Source organism: Neomonachus schauinslandi, chromosome 8 (genome assembly GCF_002201575.2).
Source record: "Neomonachus schauinslandi chromosome 8, ASM220157v2, whole genome shotgun sequence".
Lineage (NCBI taxonomy): Eukaryota > Metazoa > Chordata > Mammalia > Carnivora > Phocidae > Neomonachus > Neomonachus schauinslandi.
In genome coordinates this window covers 31597609-31621131 of record NC_058410.1, presented here as the reverse complement: position 1 = coordinate 31621131, position 23523 = coordinate 31597609, and the positions used below count along the sequence as shown (strand labels likewise).

At 39.9% G+C, this 23523-nt stretch overlaps 1 protein-coding gene across 1 annotated transcript in view; it reads right to left on the bottom strand.

Moving 5' to 3' along the window:
- Window positions 1-326, bottom strand: part of STX7 (syntaxin 7) — a 46281-nt gene extending 45955 nt beyond the window's left edge. The window contains exon 1 of the mRNA XM_021693121.2: window positions 216-326. The gene's annotated coding sequence lies outside the window, so the exon portion shown is untranslated. The remainder of the gene's footprint in view (window positions 1-215) is intronic.
- Between the last annotated feature and the right edge of the window lie 23197 nt (window positions 327-23523).

Sequence of the window (23523 nt, the reverse complement as noted above, 5' to 3'; positions counted from 1 at the left end):
GCCGGCCGGGCCGGCCTGACCGGGGGCGTGGGCAGCGGTGGTGCTCCGGGGCTGGGGCAGCGCCCTCCCTCCGCCTCCCGACCGCAGCCGCAAAGCGCAAGGCTGAGGCCACCTGACAACGCGCACAAACAAGGAGGCGCGGCAGCCGCGGGGACTTCGCGCCTCTGGGGCGCCGGGCCAGGGACCCTCCCTCGCACCCCCCAGGCTGCTCTTACCCCAACCTCCTCGGCTTCCTCCTCCTCCTCTGGCCGCGGGTACCCCCGGGCCCCAGAGCCCCCAGCTACGATTCTCAGCTGATGGGCGGTGGCACTGGGACGCCCAGTGCGCATGCCCGCAGTACAGCTCCGGGAAGGAGGCGGGGCTCGCTCCCCTCTCGTTGGCCGGCGGGATTGAGTGACAGCCATTCTGCCCCGCCCCCCCCGAGTCTAAGCTAAGGAATAAGGTACCAAGAAAATTGCAAGGGAGATGTTTTTTGAGGCCTCGACTTACGCAAGACAAACGCCTTAGCCAGTGTCCAAAAAACAAGAGGAAGGAATGGAGAGCATCTGTCTTTATCGGGTGATGGCGGCCTTCCTAGACTCGTGTCTTCAGCCCGCCCCATCAGGTCCTGCCCATCTTGTCCTTACTCTGCAGTAGAATGTAGTCACAGTTCCATTAAAAAAATGCTAACGCAAATATGCAATCCTAGCAGGAACAATGACAGTGAACAGTCACCTTCGTGTGCCCATTTAGTAGACAAGTTTTCATAGCACGTACAGGTCGTTCCTTGAAGGGTAGGGAGTAGCAGAAAATATTCTGATGGTAAATATTGGAAAAACGTAATTGTTAGATAAAAGCATCGATTGCTTTAGGTGAAAGAAATACTCAGCAAATTAATTAGAAGATAGATTGGCTTGGCCTTTGCCTGTATTAAGGCAACGCTATTACTCTGAAAGGATCATCAGGACATGAAAGGTCCAGATGCACTTAGGTGAAAAAAACCAAAACCAGAATATTTTGAATTGGTACCCCCTGAACAAATTCTAGGTTGTTTAGTATTATACATACATATGTACCTAAGTGAGTGAGGTCAGACAGGAATAAGAAACACAAGGGTCTCTCAGTTTATTTTTAATTATTCTGCTTTTAACAGAAAAATGGGAACAAGAAATAATTCCTATTTCACATCTTTCCTGAAGAAAACTACAGTGCAAGTGTTTTAATAAACAGCAACTTATATTCTGCCTCTAAAAAGGGGACAATAGAGTGAGCATGCTGGCCAAGCAGAAGGAATTCATCCCATCTAAAGGCAGCATGATTCAGTTAGCACTGATTGCACTTTTAGGAAATTCGGATTTTTATGTGAAATCCCTTTTATCAATATTTTTAAATTTTTATAAAACATTCTGTGATCAAATAAAGTAGGTATTTCGGCTTCTATAATAGGCAATGATTCCAACCATGGAGTATAAAAAACAAAAACATAAAGCTGGGGGGACCTTACAGAAAATCTAGCTCTAATTCCTCATTTAGGAAGTAAATTAAGGAAACTGAAAGCCAAGAAACTTCATCAAAAGTACACAAATAATTATGAGCAGCATAGGTCCAGATGACTTAATTTAGAATCTTTAGTTCTTCCTGCCATATCATCCACTCAGCAAATATTCATTGAGAAGCTGCCATGTGCCAGGTACTATTTCAGAAGCTGCAGGTATCAAGATTTGTGGGGGGTATAGTATTTTCCCTCAAGGAATTCAAGGAGTGAGATCTTGCCCAGGACACTATAAGAAGTACTGTGATAAAGATTTATACACAGCATGGCGGGAGCCCAGGAATGAGGATGACTAATGTGTGGTCAGGGACCATTCCAAAGGGGACGTGTTAACAGAACCTTGAAAGATGTGTAAGAGTTCCCTGGGAAGACAAGATGGGAAAGGACATTCCAGGCAAAAGGAAGAGCACATAAAAATTCACAGACAAGAACAAACTCTTAGGGATTTCTACATAATTTTATTTAGATGAAGCACAGTGGGTGGATTTTGGAGGGACAAAAGACTGGAAAGGCAAGCGGAGTTTATATAATGAAAAACCTTTTCTAGATCATGTTAAACGAGTATCTGAGAGGAGTTAAACTATTAAAGGATTTTAAACAAAAGTGTAATGTGCTCATAATTCTATGCTATGAAAAAAACTGGAGAAATGGGGGATATTCAAAGGAAATAACAGAGAGAGAGAGAGACAGAGAGAGAGAGGGACTGCAACCATTTAGAAGGCTATTGCAATAGTAGCACGTCCCCAACTTAGAATCTCCCCAATATCAGAGATGTTGAAGGATGGTCCTAATGCAAATGCATTGGGAAAGAAAAGGGAAGGCCTACTTTGAAAAATATTTAGGAAGACTTGGAAATTAATTGGATATGAAGAATGGAAGACATGACTACTATTTTCAGGATGTGAGCTGAACATGATGTAGCTGAGATCTAAGATCGCTAATCTAGTAATTGCAGTTTGAAGATGAAGGTGCTGGAATGGGGGAGCAAAGCTACATTAAATTAAGCTTTGGATGTGTTGTAGTTAAGATTCTGGGGAAGTGGGGGTACCTGGGTGGCTCATCCATTAAGCGTCTGCCTTCGGCTCAGGTCATGATCCCAGGGTCCTGGGATCGAGCCCCGCATCGGGCTCCCTGTTCTGCGGGAAGCCTGCTTCTCCCTCTGCCTCTGCCTGCTGCTCTGCCTACTTGTGCTCTCCCTCTCTCTCTCTGTCAAATAAATAAATAAAATCTTTAAAAAAAAAAAAAAAAGATTCTGGGGAAGTGATACCCAGTTTGAGATGTCCTCCAGATTCTTGAAAGTGTGAGCTGGAGTTCAAGGTAGATTTCTGGCTGGAGCTATGGCAAGAGATGAGGTCATTAACTCTAAAGAAGGAATGTTATGGACTCCTGTGTTTAAGGGAGGGCTGAGGAAGAAAAATCCTGAAAAGGAGTAATCAGAGAGCTGAAAAGTAAACCAGGAAAAGGCATGGGAGAGAATGAAGGAAAACATTTCAAAAAGAGGAAATGCTCTTTTGATATCACATGTCACAGAAAGTTCAAGTAAATTAAAACCCAAAAGTTGTGCATTGGACTTGAGAATTAGGAAGTGGTTGGTGAATAGGAAAAAGAATTTCAATCATTCAAGGAACTATCATGAAAAGAACTCATATCTGCATAAGGCCTATTGCATTTTTCATACATCCTTTCCTGTTTCCTTTGAGAGAAAGCAGGGCTGTGGGAGGCAAAATACAATGCAACAGAGAATCTGAGGCTTATGGCCTCTTCAGGTTTCGCTGCTCGTTACTGACTGAACCAGGACCAAGGCTCAGCTGTCTGAATACTCCTCCTGGGTTCTTTCCATTTTTTTTCATGTTTTAAAATATGTCACGAATGGATTCCTTTCAGGTCCTTTGAACACTAATAAGATGCCACCTCTTTATATTCAAATGCACCTCCATCTCCTTCTGCTGTGTACTAGTTTTCTAAAACTACACAAGTGCCAAGCACAGAACAGATTCTGCTCTGACTTTTAAACACACATAATAAATAAGCATCCTGTAGTAATCTTACATGAACAGTTATGGTAGGATGATAGGTATGTTCAATCCTAATTTCGCCTCCTACATATTGTTGGTAAGTCCCTCTGTCTGCGTCTCAATCCACGGGAGCAGCCTCCTCATAATTTTCTCTATATCCAGTTCTACTCAAGTTTATTATTGTCAGAGCCACCCCTGGGTATTGGAAGCATGGATCTGAAAACATCACTCCAGGCTTTATGCCATCCCCATGATTGCAGCATGCCCCCAAATATACTCCTTAAAAATAAAAGTGCTTGGGCTGGGCAGGGCTGGGAGGTTGTGTAGTTGGAGGAAGGAATCAGAGAAGGGTGTCTATGGGAAACCATATTATGATACAATCTTGAAGATTCACAGCACACATTTGTAAATAAAATGCTTGAAGCTCTGGTTCAGCAAAGTAACAAGTATAACTTTCTCTAACTCAGTTTTTTCTGAATGTATTTGATGGTAAAATTTTATATTTAATGGCTGTGAAGACCTTCAAAATACACATTATGGAAAACATTGCTCTCAAAATCAAGTCCAAACCCCTTCTCATGGTATATAAATAGGGTGATTGATCATATGTCCAGTTTGCCTAGGACAATCCCAGTTTATGCTTGTTGTCCCAGCTTTTTGTCTGCTGAGCACCCCCTTTTATTCTCAAAAGTGTCCCTTAAGTTAAGATGATACATTATATGGTCACCTTATATATAAGGACCTACATGATCTGGACCCTGCCTTTCCCTGCGTTGAAATTTATGCTTTGGAATATGCCAGTTTAAAGAACTTCTCCATCTTTTTCTGCTCCCACCTCCCTCCCACTAACTCTCTAACCACACACCAGAGGTTTTCTTTTTGTGCTTTGCTAGGCAGTTCCCTTTAACTAGGATATGTTCTCTCTTTCTTCTCATTTTTAAGTAAACTCTTTATTTTAGAATAACTGCAGACTTAGGGAAGAGTTGCAAAGATAGTTCAGAGTTCCCATACATACCTTACCCAGGTTCTCCTAATGTGAACATCTTACATAATGACAGTGCATTTGTCAAAACTAAGAAATTAACGTTGGTATAGTAGTAGCAACCAAAGTATTGATTTGATTTACTTCACTAGTTTTTCACTGATGTCCATTATCTGTTCCAAGATCCAATCCGGTATCCCACAGTTTATTTACAGAGCATGTTTCCGTGGTCTCCTCCAATCTGTGACTGTTTTCTGTCTTTCCATTTTTGTCATGATCTTGATACCTTCTAAAAATACCGGTCAGTTGGGGCACCTGGGTGGCACAGTCGGATAAGCATCCATCTCTTGGTTTTGGCTCAGGTTGTGATCTCAGGGTCGTGGGATTGAGCTGGGCATCAGGCTCTGTGCTCAACGCTTAGCCTACTTAAGATTCTCTCTCCCTCTACCCCTCCCCTCTCCTCCCCCCACCCCCGCCACCACCCGATGCTCTCTTTCTCTCTCTCTAAAATAAAAACAAATCTTAAATATATATATATATATATATATATATATATATATAAAATACTGGTCAGGCATTTCGTAGAATGTGCCTCAGTTTAGGTTTGACTAATGATTAGACTGGGCTATAGATTTCTCAAAGGAATACCACGGAGGTGGAATGTTCTCATTATATCATTTTGTGGGGTACATGTATCAGCATCGTCTATTACTGGTGATATTAACCTTGATTACTTGGTTAAGGTGATGTCTATGAGTTTTCTCCAAATTGAAGTTACTAGTTTTGCATTCCATACTATATTCATTAAAAGAGAATCACCAAGTCCAGTTCACAATCAAGAGAATTGAGTTCCACCTCCAGAGGGGAGGAATATTAAAAATTTATGGACATATGTTCAAACTACCACAATAATTAATAAATATTTGGAGAGAGATGCTTTGTGACTATGTGCATATCTGATTTTTCCTTAAAGTTTTGCCCACTGATTTTAGCATTCATCAGAATATTTTGCCTACAACAGTTATTGCTGTTGTGTTCTAAAGGTGATTTTCTATTTCTTCTGTAACGAATATTTATCACTTCTCTCAAGTTTATTTATTTTTTCAATAATTTATTTATATCAGTATGGATTTATGGATATTTATGTTAATCTTTAGGTTATAATTAAGTTACCTTTTCACCATTAGGAATATTTTTAAGTTAGCTCCTGTGTCCATTTTTTTTTCCCCTAGTACTTCCTTACTTGATACAACAAGGTGTTCCAGGCTCAGTCATTTTACTATGGAGCCATTGTTCCTTTTATGGGAAAATTATATTTAGAAACCAAGATTTGGGTGCTAGCCTTATTGTACTGGGGCGTCATTATTTCTATGCTCTCTCAGTGGACCGAACTAGCAAATCTATATATATTAACTCATGTATACACATGTAGCAATAATTTTATATGGATCTATCTATCATCTATCTATCTTTCTATCTATCTATCTATCTATCAACATGAGTTCACATAGATATTTCCAGCTCTAATCTGACATCACAGGGTTATTTCTACCCTTCCCTGCTTCTTTTTTTTTTTTTTTTTTAAAGATTTTATTTATTTATTTATTTGAGAGAGAGAGAATGAGAGAGAGCGAGTACATGAGAGGGGGGAGGGTCAGAGGGAGAAGCAGACTCCCTGCCGAGCAGGGAGCCTGATGCGGGACTCCATCCAGGGACTCCAGGATCATGACCTGAGCCGAACGCAGTCGCTTAACCAACTGAGCCACCCAGGTGCCCCTGCTTCTTTATTGCTAGCATATTTCTCTAACAATGAGGAACCTGGCTCTTATTATCTATAATTCTTTTTTTTTTTAAAGATTTTATTTGTTTATCTGACAGATAGAGACACAGCAAGAGAGGGAACACAAACAGGGGGAGTGGGAGACAGAGAAGCAGGCTTCCCGCCGAGCAGGGAGCCCGACGCGGGGCTCGATCCCAGGACCCCGGGATCATGACTTGAGCCGAAGGCAGCCGCTTAACCGACTGAGCCACCCAGGCGCCCCTGGTTAGATATTCTTTTTTTTTTTTTTTTAAGATTTTTATTTATTTATTAGAGAGAGAGAGTACAAGTAGGCAGAGAGGCAGGCAGAGGGAGACGGAGAGGCAGGCTTCCCGCCGAGCAGGGAGCCCGACGCGGGGCTCGATCCCAGGACCCTGGGACCATGACCTGAGCCGAAGGCAGATGCCTAACGACTGAGCCACCCAGGCGCCCCTCTTATTACCTGTAATTCAATACTTACTTGTACAATGTAAGTTTCAGAATTCTTCTTCTTCTTCTTCTTTTTAAGCGAGGCGGGAGGAGGGCAGGGACAGAGGGAAAAGAAGAGAGAGAATCTTAAGCAGGCTCCATGCCCAGTGCAGAGCCCATTGCAGGGCTTGACCTCACAACCCTGAGACCATGACTAGAGCCAAAATCAAGAGTCGGACGTGTAATCGACTGGGCCACCCAGGAGCCCCATAGTTTCAGAATTTTTAATCCGTACTGCTGTGAAAGAAAAACTTGAGTACAGTGTTTATGGAAAATTCTTTTTGTCTTTAGCCTTACAGTTTTGAGTCAAAACAATGTTTTCCAAAATTACCAAGATCAGTTCTTTTTCCCCACTCCCTTCACTGAAGTTATACTATATTTGTGTTGCAGTTAGATTCATTTGTCACACGTCTGCGTTCCACCTGAGATTCACCAAACTGGTTGATTTTTTTTTATATTAAATTTGAGTCAAGTTTACTCTCTGTGATATACAGTTCTACAGATTTTTGACAAATGTGTGGAGTCATGTATCTATCACCCCAGAACCATCAGAACAGTTTTGTCTCCTTAAAAATTCCCTTTTGCGGGCGCCTGGGTGGCTCAGTCGGTTAAGCGACTGCCTTCGGCTCAGGTCATGATCCTGGAGTCCCTGGATCGAGTCCCGCGTCGGGCTCCCTGCTCCGCGGGGAGTCTGCTTCTCCCTCTGACCCTCCCCCCTCTCATGTACTCGCTCTCTCTCATTCTCTCTCTCTCAAATAAATAAATCTTTAAAAAAAAAATTCCCTTTTGCTATAACTTGTAGTCAACTCCTCCCCAACCTTTGTCAGCTGCTTATGTTTTCTGTCCCTATAGTTCTGTGTTTTCCAAAATATAAATTGAGTCATACAATATGTAGTCTTTTGAGTCTGACTTTTTTTTCATTTAGCAGAATTCTATTTTTTAAATTATTTTTTAATTTTTTTCTTTAGAAAGGCAGACTGCCATCTGTAGTGCTTAATTTGGATGTTTCTGGAGTCTTAGAAGCTTGACTATCCTACTTTCTCCTACAAACAGACCTTGAGAGCTTGTATGGAGGTTCTAGCAGGGGAGCACAGCTACTTGTATACCTCTGACCATGACCAGTCCTCCTCTGTTCGGGGAGGTCAGATTCTTCAACCCAGAGCGTTGCTTCAAGAGGGATGCGCAGGGAGCTGTAAAGGAGGAAGGGGACACACGCCAAGCCAGTCAGATCCGCCAAACCAGCCCCAGTGACCAGTGGAGTGACAGATGTTGCACAACCGATCAGCATTCTTTTAAATACATCCACATTGTTGTATAAATCAGTAGTTGGTTCTTTTCCAAGGCTGAGTGATATTCCCTTGTTTGGATGTAATGCTGTTTATTCATTCACTTACTGGTTGTTTCCAACTTTTAGCGATTATTAATAAAGCTTCTATAAATATTTGCATACAGGTGTTGGTAAAAAAAATTTTTTTTCAATTCACTTAAGTAAATATCTAGAAGTAGGATTGTTGGGTTTTGTAAGTATATGTTTGATTTTGTAAGAAACTGCCATATTGGGCGCCTGGGTGGCTCAGTCGTTAAACCTATGCCTTCAGCTCAGGTCATGATCCCAGGGTCCTGGGATCGAGCCCCACATCAGGCTCCCTGCTCCGTGGGAAGCCTGCTTCTCCCACTCCCCCTGCTTTTGTTCTCTCTCTCGCTGTCTCTCTATGTTGAATGGATAAATAAAATCTTTAAAAAAAAAAAAAAGAAACTGCCAAATTGTTTTCCAAAGTGGCTATATCATTTTGCATTCCCACCAGCAATGAATGAGGATTTTTGTAGCTCTAAATCCTTGTCACCATTCGGTATTGTTAGATTTTCTTTTTTAATTTCAATTTACATTCTAATAGGTTATAGTGGCATCTTGTTGTGGTTTTAATTTCATTTCCATAATGATATTGATAATCTTTTTATATGCATAACTGAAGTCCTTATTTATTTTTTAGTGAAGTGTCTCCTGGGATCTTTTGCCCATTTTTTGTTGTTGTTGAGTTATCTTCCTACAGTTGAGTTTTAAAAATCCCTCATATATTTTGGTGCTTTATCAAATATGTCATTTGCAAGTATTTCCTCCCATCTTACAGCTTGTCTTTTTGTTTTCCTTACAGTGTCTTTCACAGACAAAAATTTTTAATTCTGATAAAGTCCAATTTGCCAAATTTTTCTTTTGTGGATCATGCTTTTTTACTGTTCAATCTTTCATCACCAAACCCAGAGTTATATAGATTTTTCTTTTATATTTCCTTCTTGGAGTTGTATACTTTTACATTTCACATTTAGGTCTATAATCCATTTTGAATTAATTTTTGTATAATGTATGAGGGTTGTACCAAAGTTCTTTTTTATTTTTTTCATATAGATATCTAATTATTCTAGCACCATTTATACAAAAAATTGTCCTTTCTCCATTGAATTGCCTTTGCATTTTTGTCAAAAATCAGTTGCCTATATTTGTGTGATTCTATTTCTGTTCTCTCTATTCTGTTTCATTAATCTATGTGTCTACTTTTCGCCAACATCACGCTGTTTTAGTTACTGAGGCTCTAGAATAAGTTTTGAAATTGGGTAATGTGAGTCTCTGATTTATTATTTTTTTTCCAGAGTTATTTTGGTTATTTCAATTCTTTGGACTTCCTACACAAATTTTAGAAACAGATAATCAGTATCTACAAAATCTTGCTGGACTTTCAGCCGGGACTGCTTTGAATTTATAGAATGCATTGAGGAGAATTGATGATATTGAGACTTTCAATTCATGAATGCAGTGTACCTCTTTACTTATTTTTATTTACTTTTATTTTTATCAGTATTTTATAATTTTTAGTATATAGATCTTACACATGTTTTGTGAGTCGTATGTAATTTCTTCATTTGTTGCTATCATAAACATATTTTTTTGAATAATTTTACTCTAACGTATACTCCAAATACAGCTCTACTGGTTATGACTCAGCTAAAATTCCACTTTTCCAATGTCTTACCCCTTACTACTTGTTCCCCTCTTTTTTTTAAATTTTATTTTATGTTATGTTAATCACCATACATTATATCATTAGTTTTTGATGTAGTGTTCCATGATCCATTGTTTGTGCATAACACCCAGTGCTCCATGCAGTACGTGCCTTCTTTAATACCCATCACCAGGCTAACCCATCCCCCCACCCCCCTCCCCTCTAGAACCCTCAGTTTGTTTCTCAGAGTCCATAGTCTCTCATGGTTCATCTCCCCCTCCGATTTCCCCCACTTCATTTTTCCCTTCCTACTATCTTCTTCTTCTTCTTCTTTTTTTAGCATATAATGTATTATTTGTTTCAGAGGTACAGGTCTGTGATCTTGCCATTTGCAACAACGTGGATGGGACTAGAGGGTATTATGCTGAGCGAAATAAGTCAATCAGAGAAAGACATGTATCATATGATCTCACTGATATGAGGAATTCTTAATCTCAGGAAACAAACTGAGGGTTGCTGGAGTGGTGGGGGGTGGGAGGGTTAGGGTGGCTGGGTGATAGACATTGGGGAGGGTATGTGCTATGGTGAGCACTGTGAATTGTGTAAGACCAATGAAACATATTTTCTTTAATTTCAAATTCCACTTGATCTTAACTGATATGTAGAGGTCATTCACATTTAAAGTTATTATTGATATGTTTGAGTTAAAATCTACCAGCTTTCTAATCATTGTTTATTTGTTCCATTTGTTGTTTATTTTCCTTTCTTTCTTCCCTGGCTTTAAGAATTTTTAAATAATTCTATTTTATCTCCTCTATTGACTTATTATATATAACTTTTAAAAGAAATAATTTATACCTCTTTTAAAAATTAATCTGAATTTACCTTCAAGTAATATGTTTCTGAAGACATTGTAACAGTGTATCCCCAGGTCCTCCTTCTCATTTCTTATGTTATTGTTATCATGCATTTTACTTTTACGTATGCTATAAAAACATAATATATTTTTCTATTTTTGATATAAAGTCAACATCTTTTAGAGCAACTTAATATAAGAGAAAAAATTATTTTATCTTTATAAATTCTATTTCTGAATCTCTTCATTTCTTTGTGTAGATCCAAGTTTATGACCTATATTATATCCTCTTCACTTGAATGATTTTTTTCATCTTGGAGTGAAAAAGACAAGGAAAACAGAAAACTTAGAGAATGATTTATATTTATGACACATGTAGGGGAGGGGAAAGAAAGCTTTCCCTCTACTCTCTTAAGTTCAATATCTGAAGCTTATGAATTAAACCAATAAAAAAGAGATTAGCAGGGCAAAAAGGTTGATTTTACATGCATACAGGAGCCAACAGAGGAAGTAGCTGGCTTGTCAAAGGGATAGCAATGAAGGTTTTATGTACCTAACTTAGTAGAGGAAAGGTACAGAGGAGAAAAGTCTTCTTATGAGAAAAACAAATAGGTTAAGTTAGAAAAAACAAATAGATTTTTAGGAGAACAGACTGGAGATAAGAAAGTTTGTGATAATGTTTGTCTCTATAGGTCTGAGCAGTCTTAAAACTCCCCTGGAGAAAGGATTTGGGGTAGGTTATATTCCAGTTTTCCTTTTTACAGTAGTCTAATTTCCCTGAAGTTGTTGCTTTTAGTCACATAAGAGAAGCTTTGAAAAGGCCCCACCTCCCTTTTTTTCATCTGTTGAATCTCAAATATCTTCAGCTTAAAACAATCTTTATGCCAAAATGGTATATTTTGGAGTGGCATATTCTGATCCTCTCCACATAAAAAGGTATAATTTCTTTACTAAAATAAAGTGAAAGAGAATGACGAATGAAGAGAAAGTATTTGCAGGTTTAATACAAATGGTTTACATTGTTATCATTTGTAAGAAAGACAAATTTCGTGTAGTAGAGGCTATGGATACCCCGGCCAGATCCCTTTATGTGCCATGGTAACCAAACCGTGTTTGCTGTATCACTAAGAACAAATCACAGCTGTTGGTGGGAATGCAAGTTGGTACAGCCACTTTGGAAAACAGTGTGGAGGTGCCTCAAAAAATTAAAAATAGAGCTACCCTATGACCCAGGAATTACACTACTGGGTATTTACCCCAAAGATACAGATGTAGTGAAAATAAGGGCCACATGCACCCCGGTGTTCATAGCAGCAATGTCCGCAATAGCCAAACTGTGGAAAGAGCCGAGATGCCCTTCAACAGATAAATGGATAAAGAGGATGTGGTCCATATATACAATGGAATATTACTCAGCCATCAGAAAGGATGAATACCCAACTTTCTCATCAACATGGATGGGACTGGAGGAGACTATGCTAAGTGAAGTAAGTCAAGCAGAGAAAGTCAATTATCATATGGTTTCACTAATTTGTGGAACATAAGGAATAGCATGGAGGACATTAGGAGAAGGAAGGGAAAAATGAAGGGGGGGAATCAGAGAGGGAGATGAACCACAAGAGACTATGGACTCTGAGAAACAAACTGAGGGTTTCACAGGGGAGGGGGATGGGGGGATGGGTTGGCCTGGTGGTGGGTATTGGGGAGGGCACGTTCTGCATTGAGCACTGAGTGTTATACGCAAACAATGAATCATGGAACACTACATCAAAAACTAATGATGTACTACTGTATGGTAACTAACATAACATAATTAAAAAAAGAGTAAACTTATGCAAAAAACCCTCCAAATAATAACTAGTATATTTAAGTATATATAAAAAAAGAAAGAACAAATCACAGCTGCCTTCTCCACAGAATTGCCTTTGGCCGGAGGGAGAGCTGCCCCACTCAGGAGGCAATGTTCCCTGACCCACAGACTCTGGCAAAGGCTGATTGAACCAACTCCTGGGCTTGTGGTGGAACTGATTCTCTGGTGCTGCTTGTGCTCCTGATCTTCCCCCTAGGATGGGACTAAAGCTGGTCTCCAGTGAAGACCATATTCCTAGTTTTCCCCTTGCTCATCTGACTTTCCTAATTCCCCTCTCCTTTGAGCATTCTTCCCAACCTGTCTTGTTCCCCACTTCAGTTTCTGTGCTTAGGAAACAGCCTAACACATCACACGAGAAAAATGACCGAAAGTTCAGAATAGACAATTCACAGAGAGAGAGAATCTTAAGCAGAATTCCCGCTGAGCGCATACCCCTATCTGGGGTTTGACGCAGGGCTTGATGCGGGGCTCAATCTCACGACCCTGGGATCCCAACCTGAGCTGAAACCAAGAGTTGGATGCTCAACCGGCTGTGCCACCCAGGCGCCCCATGGCTTAGTTAGTTGGGACCAGTGACTTGGGACATCTTCCAGATTGGCCGTCCAGATAGACCTTCCAGATAACAGCTGTGCCTTGGCACAAAATCTGGAGCAGTGCAAGGGAAGAGGGTGAAGGGAGGGATATTTACTTTTGCTTCCCTTCCTCCTCTTGCTTCTCATGGATCAAAGTTCACCCCATGGGGCATTAAGTCCCCCTACACTTTCAGGTTGTGTTACTCAGGTCGAAAAAGTCAGATTCAAAACTTAGAACTGTACATTGTTTCAAGGAGAAAGTGGAAAGCAAGCCTTGGGCTCCGTGGCTTGGACTGGCTCGGAGCTGTGTACCTCTGCTGCTGTAGCTCACGGAGGGCACATCAAGAAGGCATTGCAGAAACCCACACTCATGGTAAGCATGCGGAGAGACCCAGCAGTGTGGAACTGTCTCCAGTGGCTGGATCTCCTGGGGACAAATGGCGACAGTCGCCTGGGACTGAGCAAATCTGGGGAGATTTATAAACTGTATGAGAAGCCATCAAAATAAATAGCCAATAATCACACTTGAAAAGCAAACAAAATTACATAAAGAAAAGTGAAATAAAACAAGCTGTTTTGTTGTCATTGTTTCAACCTGCTGAATAAAAAACAAATCTGGATTTAGGAAGGAGACCCTTAACCTAAAAGTTATTGTGATAAGGGAAAGAGACTCTTGTGATGGGGAGAACCCTCTAACCATAAGATCTGCAAATGTCTCAGGAGTTAGGCTATAGGATTTTTCTTTTATAGACAGGAGTCAGCAAGACTAGAAAGAATTGGGTGTGGATATTTGGTCTGGACAAGATCAGAATGACAAGACAGATCAAGAATGACAAGATCAGAATGACAAGATCAGAAAATGTTTTACCCTGAAGCCAGTCTCTTCTCTCGCTGTGTGCTGGCTCAGGCTGAGGGTGGACCAAAGTTCAAGACACCTGGCGAAGGAGAGAGTCTTAAGCAAAGTTTGGTCAAGAAACATTTTGTTCCAATTGATCTGTAGAGACCAGTACTTCAGCTAATCATTTATGAGGCAAAGCAAGGGAATTTGACCTTTTTTTTTTTCTGGCCTTGTCTTAGGTAAACAGGGGGGAAATCTGTGAGCCTTATCTGTGTCATATGAGGAAGGGTGGTTTTGCAATAAGTCATTTCCTAGAACGCAAAAAGTGTGAGGACCTTAGGCATCGCTGTTTTTCAAGATCACAGAGCCCAGGTCAAGTCCAGCATTCTTAGACTGAACTGACTGGCAATATGAGAAAGAATAATGATACACAGTGCTGACAGGTGTAGGATATGGGGGAATGGACACTCTTACAAAGTGACAGCTCTACAGATGGACACAGCCTTTCTGCAAATGTTTAAAAGCAATGTACTAATTCTTCAGCCCATCAACCCCACCTTTAGAGATTTACACTGAGGACATGCGTGGATAACGATAATGAAATGACATATATTACAATACTACCTAAGGTATCAAACATTTAGGAACGACATAAATACCTGTCAACGGGATTTGTGAAGGATATTTGCACACACATAACAATGTGGCATTAACAAAGATAATGAAGGGGCAGAATGTAGTGCGGTGATTAAGAGTCTGCTCTCTGGAATCAGGCTGCTTGGATTCAAACCTCAGCGCCAGCACTTATAGATGTGTAATCTTGGGCAAGTCTCTGTGCCCCAGGTTTCTCACCTGGTGGATAGGTCATAAGTAGATACGGATGTATCTACCTTGTAGGCTTATTGGGAAAATTAAATGACTTAATACATGATAGCATGCAGAGCCCATATTGTAATATAAATGTATCTGTATAGTTAGTATTACCAGATTTATACTGCTGATATACAAGACGTTTGCCATATATGAAAATCTAGTTACAAAATTAAATATTTTTTATGATACCAGTTTTGAAAAATATAGAGACAGAGGCAGGGAGAGAGAGAAACAATAATATCTGGAAAAATACACAAAGGCAGACTTTAAGTTTTTAACTTTTTGCTTAGATACTTCTAAACCATTCAATTTTTTATTTTAACAAAATCTATGGGAAAAAATAAAACCATCTCCTATTTAAAAATAAATAAAAGTATGTGGATAGTCAGGGAATAGGGTAGGGTAGGGTGGGATACCATGGCTTGGGGTTATATTTGATCCTGGGGTAACAACTCTTTGGTCTTTGGAGTTGAAGAAAGAATAATTTCCATAAATTCAGGTTTGTAGTGAGATTATTCTGGAATACAGTCTTTAAAAGTTTAAACATCAAAGTGTATTACAAAACTATAATAATCAAAACAGTATGGTATTGTCATAAAAAGACACCTAGATCGATGGAACAGAATACAGAGCCCAGAAATAAACCCATGCATATATGATCAATTAATTGATGACAAAGGAGCCAAGAATATACAATAGGGAAAAAATAGCTTCTTCAATACATTGTGTTGGGTAAACTGAACAACCACATGGAAAAGATTGAACATAAGACCCCAAACCATAAAACTTCTAGAAGAAAACATAAGGAGTAAGCTCCTTGGCATCAGTCTTGGCAATGACTTTTTGGATTTGATGCCAAAAACAACAAAAGTAAAAATAAACAAGTGGGACCACAGCAAACTAAAAAGCTTCAGGACAGCAAATGATACCATCAATAAAATGAAAAGGCAACCTATGGAATGGAAGAAAATATTTGCAAATCATATATTTGACAAGGGGTTGTTATCAAAATATACGAAGAACTCATACAACAATAGCAAAAAGACAATCCAATTTAAAAATGTGCAGAGGATCTGAATATACATTTTCCCAAAAAAAACAAAGATGCAGGTTCATGAAGTGCTGAATATCTCTAATCATCAGGGAAATGAAAATCAAAACCACAATGATATATCACCTCGCTCCTGTTAGAATGGCTATTATCAAAAATCAAGAAATAACAAATGTTGGTGAGGATGTGGAGAAAGGTAACCTTCATGCACTGTTGGTAGGAATGTAAATTGGGCAGCTACTATGGAAAATAGTACGGAGGTTCCTCAAAAAATTAAACAAAATCACCATGTCATCCAGGGATTCTACTTGTGGATATTTATCTGACAGAAGCAAAATTGCTAGCTTGAAAAGATATCTGCACCCCTGTGTTCACTGCAGCATTATTTTCAATAGCCAAGACATGGAAAGGACCTAAGTGTTCACTGATAGATGAATGCATAAAAAACTGTGGTATATATACAATGGAATATTATTTTACCATTAAAAGAAGGAAATTCTGCCATTTGCAACATGGATGGAACTTGAGGGCAGTATGCTAAATGAAATAAATCATATAGAGAAAGGCAAAAACTGTACAGTGTCGCTTATATGTAGAATTAAAAATAAACTTGTAGATACAGAGAACAGATTGATGGTTGCCAGAGGCAGGGGGTAGGAGGTGGGCAAAATGGGTGAAGGAGGTCAAAAGTTACACACTTCTAGTTATAAAATAAGTAAGTCTAGGGAAGCATGGTGACTATAGTTAATAGTGCTGTATTGTATATTTGAAGGTTGCTAAGAAAGTACATGTTAAAGGTTCTCATCACCGTTATGTTGTATGCCTAGAATTAATACCAACTTAATGTCAGTTATATCTCAATTAAAAAAAAATGGCGTTAAGGATCAGAATGAACGATTATTGAAGATTACTTTTAAAAAGTGTAAATGTGGGACGCCTGGGTGGTTCAGATGATTAAGTGTCTGCCTTCGGTTCAGGTCATGGTCCCAGGGTCCTGGGATCGAGCCCCGCATCGGGCTCCCTGCTCAGCAGGAAGCCTGCTTCTCCCTCTCCCATTCCCCCTGCTTGTGTTCCCTCTCTCTGATAAAAGGGCACTGAGAAGCCTTTGACTTCAGATAGCTTACAGAAAGAGTAGAAATCAAAGACACAGTTTCCTTCAAATCCCAGTTCTGCCACTGCCACTCTGTGGATTCGGGGAAGTTACTCAAAGCCTCTATTTCAGTTTTCCCATGCCAGGTAGAAAAGATAATATTACCTCCTAGAGTTGTGCTGATTAAATAAGTGAACAACATAAAGCTGCTTTTATGAGAGTGCCTCACACAGGGTTCGTGCTTAGCGAGCATTAGTTCCCATTCTTGCTGGAGTTGTGGGCAAGAAAAAACACCATGCTTTAGGAGGGACCTCGAGAGGAGGTGGTTGCAGTCCTGGGCTGTGAAGGAGGGAGAATGACCATCCTTTCCTTTGTCTTCTTATCCTTACCCCTTCACTCTATCTCTGCTCATCCCATTTCCTTTCATCTCACACTGTCTCATCCCTATTTTCCGTTGGAACATTTCTTGGGTTTAACTGAAGTTCCGTGATCAATGAAAAGGCTAAACAAAAATGCATTACAGCTTTCTGTTTGGTAGATTATTGTGAAGTTATTAAGTAAATTCAGTGAGCAGGGAGGATCTTAGCTATGTTAGTTGGAAGAAGAGCAAGCTGCTCTTCATACGGCGTCTGGATCCTATGTATAAATGGAACCATAAAACATTGGGGGCATCTGTGGGGAGTCAGTGAAGGGCATCTTGGGGTCCTTTATCTTACCTATCACAAACACTGCAAACACTGTAAACTTAAACTCGCTGTCAATAAAAAGTGAAAAGCTCCAGAAACAGCCACACAGTTACAAATCCGTGGATATATATAACCTGTCCTTTTCTTACAGAAAAGGACATTTGTCCACTGGACAGTTCCCAACTGAAGCTCAGAGAGGCTGGAGAGGTGTGCAGGGTCACGGAAATGGGAAACTGAAGTGCCACTTGTCCTTACTAACTCAATTCAGACTCTCCGCCTGGTAAATGCCATCAACCAGGCTCTACATAGGGTGCTCCGGCCCACCCCCTCCTCGTCTCTCAGAGTACTCCTCTTCCCTCTTTCCAGAGTTCTTATCTCAGAGCACTGTTTACTTGGCCTCTCCCAAACTAGACTATGAACTTATTCAGGCTAGGGATTGTGGCTTTTAGCTGCATTCTTAGCACTTAGCATAGATAACTGGCACTAGAAGGTGCTCAGCAAGTGTGAGTGGAATGAACAGAACTGTATTTTCTTTGTTTCTTTTTCTTTTTTTTTTAAAGATTATTTATTTATTTATTTATTTGACAGAGAGAGAGAGAGTGAGAGACAGAGCACAAGCAGGGGGAGCAGAAGGCAGAGGGAGAAGCAGGCTCCCTGCTGAGCAAGGAGCTGGATGCGGGACTTGATCCCAGGACCTGGGGTGATGACCTGAGCCAAAGGCAGAAGCTTAACTGACTGAGCCACCCAGGTGTCCCAGACCTGAATTTTCTGACCTCAGTTTAGAGTTCTGTCCTTGATAACTGTGCTAACTCCCCTGGAGCAGTGTTTCTCAAAAAGGAGCCTGTAGAAGAATGACAGAACCAAATGGGATGCTTGGTTAAAAAAAGCATATTTCAGGTTTTACTTCAGCGGTAGAGATGAGAACTTCTGGGTGTAGAGCCTGGAGTTCTTAAGAACCTCAGGTGATTTTAATGAAGACCAAAGTTTGAAAAAATTTTGTTTCTATGGAGGGGTGGCTTGGAAGGGAGAGAGTAGACAGCCACCTAACTGACATGCTTTCAAAGTGTTTGGTGTGGGTTTTATTTTCGGGGGAAGGGGGCTAATTTTGTGGGGAGAAGGAGCTCATTTTTAAATAGACACTTCCCTTCTGGGCATTTACCTACTTAGCTTTTGTTTGGTCAGCCCAGTATTGTTCAGAGTGACCACTAAGGGGCAGCAGAGTATGGGTAAAAATACAGAATCATAAAAATACAGAGTCATAAAACAGAATGGCGATATTACCTTTGAAATAGTTCAGTAAGAAAGACATGCCAAGAGATAATGAGTTAATACGCCCCCTCCCCTTCATACTTTTACTTATTATTTTGGGGATCTTATTTTCAAGCATAATATATTATATATGATATGATATGATATGATATGACATGATATGATATTATTGTTAAGTATATGATTTCTAGATTATAAATTAAGTTCTCTCAAAACCAAGAAAATAGTGTTTAGAAAAGAGCTTCTTCTTAAAATCAAAGAAACTATCCCAACTGAAGGTATGTTTGACACCGATAAGTCAAGAAAGGGAGATTAAATTGTTGGAAAAAACCCCTATAATATTATTTGAACTATGCAATGGGAAATATTGTATCAGTAAGATTTTGGTCAAGAAAGAGTCTAATAACAGAAATTTCGGAACCATTATTATACCTAATTTGTTCTATGCTCCATAAAATAAATCCAACATCTTGGAAAATTTTATTCAGGCCATAACATGGAATAGTAAAGTCATTCACGGACTTGGAATTTTATTGTGTTATAGTGACACTTAGGAGATGCCTGACACATAGTTGATTCGTAATAAATGATCATTCCCTTAGCACTGTTAGTTCTCTCAGTGATTGAATAGTATGACAGGCCTCCAAAACACTTTCTAGTCTTTTGCTTCTACATGGATCTATCCATTTGTCCACTGGACAGTTCCCAGTTTGACTGTCCATAGGCATCTCAGCTTCAACAAGTCCCACCTGAAAATCCTTTCCCTGCTCCACCTCCTACCCAAACTATGTCCTCCGCTGGGTTATGTAGCCCCCCAAGCAAGGAATCACCCTGGAATTCTCATTCTTTTTCACTCATAACATTGAATCCATTTCTAAATGGTTCATGCAGAAATTTGGCTCATTAGAAAGGTTTAGGGTAGATGCCCACATCTCCAGGAAGGCAGGAGAACCAGGTTCAGAGAGGAAGCAAAGGAAGATTCCACCACAGGAACTTTCATTCTCAGCTGACCTCTGCCACATTGAACCCAGGACAACAGTACCACCACTCTCCGGACTCCACCACAGCTGCTGTGAAGATTCTGGCCACCTGAGTTCTGAGTGGATACGTGCGTTCACACTTCAGCTGGTGGTATAGGGAGAGGGTTTTGACATGGGTCTTGATTTCCCTTGCTTGGTATCTTCACAATAGGAAGAGTATTTGAATACTGAGCATTCAGATTAATACATGACCTCTACAATCAACAGTCTCTTTTCCCCATACTTAGATTTCAAAGTGCTTCTTTTTCTCTTCTCATAATATTCCTTATATAACCCAACACACATTCACCTCTTACCCAAGTGGCAACTCAATCCTCCCAATTATTGCTCCCAGCTCCAAGTTCACGATTTCTGGATGACATACAATCCTCTCTCAATAGTCAATAACATTCAGACTAAATGATAAAGTTAAACACCACTAACACACCTTATATAAAGTAGTGAAATAGAGGGAGATAAAAGAAATGAAAAAAGTAATTATACAATACACATTTTAAAACTGAGAAGCAGGGTAAATTAGGTTAAGTGAAACAGTCCCTTTTTCTACAATTGGTCACAGGGATGTGGTGGACATTTGTTTTTTCTTTCTTTCCCACCACCGATTCCATCTTCTTTTGCCTTCAGCCAGGATCTTAGCTTGTTAGGTTTCTCTACTCAGTGGCGGTGCTTCATTTCTGAGAAAATGGAGGCTTTAGAAATCCTATCTTTATTGGACTAAGTTATTCCTTTAACATTTGCCACTGGTTCAAGGGTTCCAGCCATATCCTCTACCGTGCTCACTGCCCAGCACAGCCGAGGCTGATCGCTGCTGCAGCAGCAAATACCCTACCCTCCTTTTATGCCTGGTTGCCTTAGGAGCCCAGTATGAAGGACACCTGGGTGGCTCAGTTGGTTAAGTGTCTGCCTTCAGCTCAGGTCATGACCCCGCGGCCATGGTATCAAGCCCCCAGTGGGGCTCCCTGCTCAGTGGGGAGTCTGCTTCTCCCTCTTCTTCTACCCCTTTCCTGTGCTCATTCTCTCTCTCTCAAATAAATAAATAAAATCTTTAAAAAAATAAAAAATAAATAAAATAAAAATGAAGATACTAAAGGTCGAAATTTTCAAAATTGCTTTTTGCAAAAGAAAGTTTTTATTTGGAAAGCATTTTAAACCCACAGAAAAGCTGTGCAAAGTTGTACGAACCACACTTAGGTACTCTTTACCTGGGTTCACCTATTAAACTTTTGCTCTATTTGCTTTGACATTTGTTCTTTTCTCCAACTTTATCAATGCGTGCGTGTAATTTTTTTTTCTGAACCATCTGAGATTAAGTTGTATACATCATGGCCCTTTAGCCCTAATATTTCAGTAATTTCATACTGACTCAATACTTTTACCATCTACCATTCATATTCCAATTTTGTCAACTGGCCCAGTAATATATTCCATTCAAAGATCACATATTTCTTTTGATTGTCTTGCCCTTCTGTCTCCTTTATTCTGGAAAGGTTCTTCAGTCTTCTATTACAAAAATATTTTTGAAGAATATAACCTTCCCCCTTTCCACCTTTTAAAAATATAATGTTTCTCAGCTTGGGTTTGTCTGAAATTTCTTCATTAGATTCTGGTTATGCATTCTTGGCTGGAATACTATACACATTTTAGGGGCGCCTGGGTGGCTCAGTCAGTTAAGCGACTGCCTTCGGCTCGGGTCATAATCCTGGAGTCCCAGGATCGAGTCCCGCATCGGGCTCCCTGCTCAGCAGGGGGTCTGCTTCTCCCTCTGACCCTCCTCCCTCTCGTGCTCTCTGTCTCTCGTTCTCTCTCGCAAATAAATAAAATAAAATAAAATAAAATAAAATAAATTAAAAAAAATACTCTACACATTTTATTGTGTGCTACTCAGGGCATCCCTCCAGAAGCATATGTAGCCATGTTAATTGATGTTAATTTGATAACCACAGATGATGTTAATTTGATACGCAGTCAAGGCTTGATTTCTCCACTGGATAGCTACTATATTTTTCTTTTGCAGCTAATAAGCAATCTCTAGGAGATGGCATTTTATACCATATAAATACCTGACTCTCATCAAAATTCCCCTCTCATGTTGTAAGATGTAGCATCAATTGATAATTCTTGCTTTAATCAATATTAATGCGATGCTTCCAAAACTATGATGTTCCAGCTTTAACACTTTCCCCATATATAAAATCAGTTGTGCTTGGTATTCTACTGTAAGGAAGAGTCCTCCTTTATCTATCATCTATCTATCTATCTATCTATCTATCTATCTATCTATCATCTATCTATCTATCTATCTATCATCTTCTATCATTAGTATGGCCTCATGGATTTCCCCCCTCCACTATAAAACCTTTTATTCTTTCTCATTATTTTTGGCACTCAAATTATCCCAGTTTTTGGCTAGTGGGAGTCTGTTCAAGTTAGCAACAGTGTCCTTGTAAAATGTCAGCATTTAAAAAGAACTCTTAGTTTCTGATATAAAAATATATTCCAGTTTCTTCCTGTGCTTTTCTTGTCCCATTGCTTGGATGAAACATTTCTTGGAGAAGCTCTAGTTCATTTTACTGGTGAAAAGTATTAAACACCAAGATGTGGGTCTTAGGAGTGCTCATTACTTCTCAAGTGTCCTTGCTTCTAGAGAAGGACACGTTTTAAGACCTTCTGTAAGACTGAAGTCTGCTATTCTGGAGCCCGAGTATGAAGATCAGAGGAAGGGCTCAGGTTTTTTTGTGCAATAGCAGCATTACGTGGGCACCAATGAAGTGAGGAGTTCGACAGGTTGGAGAGACAGTATCCTTTACATAGACACTGAGACTTCCAGGCAGGGCACCATCTATGGTGGCAGTGGTGAAGTTCTTTAAGTCAGACTGGGAATAAGATAGGAGATGTGGTAGACTTTATCAGGAGAGCTGAGGCAGAAGAAAATACGGGGCTTATTAAATGGTGATTTTATTGGGTAGACTGACCTGTGAGCTCATGGATGCACCCATGTGGGGGATCCCAAGAGTAAACACGAGACATAGATTTATGCCATCAAACCAGTGAAGGCCTAAGTAAAGTATGAAACTGGGAAATAAGAGTAAAAATGATTTGATTTAAAATTCACAGCAAATCCTGAAAATACCATGGGTGTATACACATTCATCACACACACACACTTACCCCCACACAAACATTTAAAATGTACAGACTAGTGAAATCTACTACCTAGGGAGTATCTACACCTAGGTGTATGCATATAGCTTTTCTAGGATTCTGCACTTTCAACAAAGGTCAGACCTATGGTACGGGATAAATGACAATCTAAGTACTCCAGTCTCTAGTTCAAAGATTGAGATTAAGATTAGATGTAAGATTATACTTTTTCATGGTTAAATAAAGTAAACATTAATTATTCAACTATTGTTTGGTGAGCTCTGCAAACTGTTTTAAGATTGTGCATCTCAGCACCTGCACCCCAATGTTTATAATAGCAATGTCCACAATAGCCAAACTACGGAAAGAGCCTGAATGTCCATTGACAGATGAATGGATAAAGAAGATGTGGTACATATCTACAAT